The 3,318-nt window shown below is 42.9% G+C and overlaps 1 protein-coding gene across 1 annotated transcript in view; it reads left to right on the top strand.

The window, feature by feature from the left end:
* The window catches only part of lto1 (LTO1 maturation factor of ABCE1), a 7,509-nt gene extending 7,243 nt beyond the window's left edge, over positions 1-266 (top strand). Inside the window, exon 5 of the mRNA XM_079283083.1 lies at positions 1-266. This exon is cut by the window's left edge and continues 140 nt beyond it. The gene's annotated coding sequence lies outside the window, so the exon portion shown is untranslated.
* The last annotated feature ends 3,052 nt before the right edge of the window (positions 267-3,318 follow it).

The following is a 3,318-nucleotide window of genomic DNA, read 5'->3' as shown; positions in this document are numbered from 1 at the left end:
TGCGGGTTTGCTGTGTGAAGCGGAGACGTGTCAGCCTGACCGGCGTCTTTGAGAGCAGTCCTGGTCTTCCCTTCTCCTGTGGGAGAGTCCAGGGACGGCTGCAGTCGCTCTCACTGTCTGGAGCTCAGTCCCAGCAGGACTTTACCAGGTGGGATCGGCAGAAAGAGACTTCTATGTTTTGTGGTGAATGAGTGGATTTATTGCAGTCATGTTTAATGAAAATCAGAACAAAATGGCAAACACCAAAATAAAAGCTTGGAACAAACTTTGCTCCCTGGTGTCTGTGTTGGTTGGCAGGTTTGACTCAATAGCTGAAGCAGTTCATGCTGCTTTCAGCTCTGTTGGAAAGTAACTGAATACATTTCACATTTCACTGGTGCTCTGTACTCCACATTACACGAGCATGTGTTTTACACCACTATATCTGACAGCTGTAGTCGTAATTTATAGAAAGATTTCACACATGAAACATTTGAAGAGAGTTGAAAGTTATAAGATGCATTGTTACGCATTAAACATGCAACAAGGTCCACCAAGCAAACACTAAGGCAGTCCTTGAACAGAGCTCCTCCATGAAGGTTGACATGTTCCGTGTTCTGCTCTCTGGAGGAGGAAGCTGCACTCGTGTGCTTGTGATCAGAGGATTTACAGGGAAAGCATTGAGACACTGAGACGCTCTGTCAGCTGTGATGAGGACCGGAGCGTGGTCCTTCGGCTGGTGGGATGTTCGTGGAAAACATTGGACATTTGGATAAAATATAATGTGAGTGACAATGCACACTAACATTCTACAAACTATACCAGCAGCTGGCCACTAGAGGGCGCTGCTGTAATTCAGTGATTACACCATAATCACATGCCAGACACACACACACAGGTTTCTGGTGGGTGATGTTGTCACATGTTATTGGATAGAAACGGCTGATGCTGATTGGTTGAGTGTTGACATATTGCGTGTTGATGAGCATAAATGTTACAGTTATGGAATTTTACTTCCACATGGAAACATTCTAAGCTTTCATTTGACTAACACAAGGAAGTGAAGTGAAGGTGTGGTGAGCTCACACTTCCCCCTCATCAGTGACTGCTGCACCAGCAACACCTGCATCGTCAGGCAGAACCTTCAGCGGAACTTCATAATTCATTTCATCCATCATTTCTTTACAGCGGAGTGACTCGTGGACCCTAGGAGGGATTACAGAAAGGGCGTAGGTCTGCATAGGGTCCATAGGGACGAGTCACGACCAAAGTTTGGGAAAGACACAATTGTCCCCACCAATATTTTGTTCATTTTAATTGCCTGGTTGTAAAAAATAATTTTGCACAATATATTTGCAAACTCATTGGTATTATTATTAGTGCTGGGCAAGTTAACACGTTATTATGGCGTTAACGCATTCATTAATTAACACCCACAATTATTTTATAGAGCGTTATTTTATTTTGAAGGTGCGTTGCTCACTGGCAGCGGTGGAGGAATGGAGACTACTGGACATTGTTGAGGTTTAAAACAAAGGATGAGAGGCTGCAGGCCGCAGGGACTTTTCTGCTGCGAGCTTCTTACTGCGCATCAGAAAAATGAGCTGGTTCCGGTTCAAAATTAAAAACAATATTTAATGTACTACACAAAGTTCACTTACAAACTGAATTAACTATCAATAGTAATATTTCATGAAATTGAGGCCCCATCCGCACCACGCGACAGACTGGTGAGTCCGCCTCATGGTCCAGATGAGGTCTGATTCTCTCCGGGGATTCACAGTTTCTTTGTCCCTCCAAGTCTCTGAAATGTCTCATATTACACATTCCTTGGTCCATCGATCAGCTCAGTGATTGGCTGAACCCTTCGGACTTCAGTCGGCCACTTCCTTGACCCATCCCTCCCCCCTTCTGGAAGGCTGTGCTCAGAAACTCTTCAGCAACATCCCCCTTTCTCTGACTTCATGGCGGTGTCATAATTTCTCACACAGTGCACAACACATTCAGTAACTCTCCCTTTAGTTTAAACCTTCTACAAGTAAACATATTGTAACACATAATATCCATCGCTAGGAGCGCTTTAAAACTGAAATTCCTCACAACATCGCTGCAGTAAAGTCAGCAGACACTCACATGTTAGTGCACCTATATGCTAACATTCACCGTAAACACATTTAAATGGCGAAGGACTTTGAAAGTTAACGGAAACATTAACGTCCGACAACATCCGGGTTCTTCAGACGAACATCCGGGTTCTTCAGACGAACATCCGGTTTCTTCAGACGAACATCCGGGTTCTTCAGACGAACATCCGGTTTCTTCAGACGAACATCCGGTTTCTTCAGACGAACATCCGGTTTCTTCAGACGAACATCCGGGTTCTTCAGACGAACATCCGGGTTCTTCAGACGAACATCCGGGTTCTTCAGACGAACATCCGGTTTCTTCAGACGAACATCCGGTTTCTTCAGACGAGCATCCGGTTTCTTCAGACGAACATCCGGTTTCTTCAGACGAACATCCGGGTTCTTCAGACGAACATCCGGGTTCTTCAGACAAACATCCGCTTTTCAGAATAAGATGCCAACAAAGTATGAATTATATTCACAGGAGGTCCTCACATCTCTTCTTACAGCAGCACTGTCATGGCTCCTGTCGTCAGTCAACGAGTCGGCTTCTTGTTTGATTTGAGAACACATAGCAGGAATGTGACTCTGGTTACTTTGCTCTCATTGTAGATATGCTGATATAGAAATAAAGCTGAAAACAAGGACGCCAAAGTCAATATCTAAACAATACAATAGAACTAAAAACAACAACAACGTGCAATGTCTATAAGTAAGGCTGCTCTGTGAGTTGTATCCAATAATACAGTAGTGCAATGGTGTGCAAATATGCTGGAATAAATACTGAGTGATGGTAACGGCTGCTTTACAGATGTATAGAGTATATCAGTAGAGGTATTTGGTCGTGCTATGTATGTAAGAAATTTGAAAATTCAAAAACTGTAGTTAGTAGATATAATAAAAGTGTTTAATAATTAAGAATTAAGAATTCATAATTAGTCATAAACATAAGGGTTTTGGGAATGCATAATTAAGATAAACATAAAGGGTTTTAAGATTAGGAGCTAATAAGACATGAAGCTTCTGCCAAGGTTGCAGAAGTGTAACATTTATACTGAAGGATTATCATAGGGATTAAGCAATAACTGACCGTCATTGAATGTGTTAGCTGCTCAGGGAGAGAGAGATGTGGAGATAGGCGTTTACAGAAGTGCGTAGAGAAGTTAGCCAATAGAAATTGAGATAGACGGGAGGGGAGGAGTCGCGAACGAAT

This window comes from Melanostigma gelatinosum, assembly GCF_949748355.1.
Source record: "Melanostigma gelatinosum genome assembly, chromosome: 2".
Classification (NCBI taxonomy): domain Eukaryota; kingdom Metazoa; phylum Chordata; class Actinopteri; order Perciformes; family Zoarcidae; genus Melanostigma; species Melanostigma gelatinosum.
Note: the sequence above shows the minus strand (reverse complement) of the source record. Positions and strands in the feature narration are given on the sequence as shown.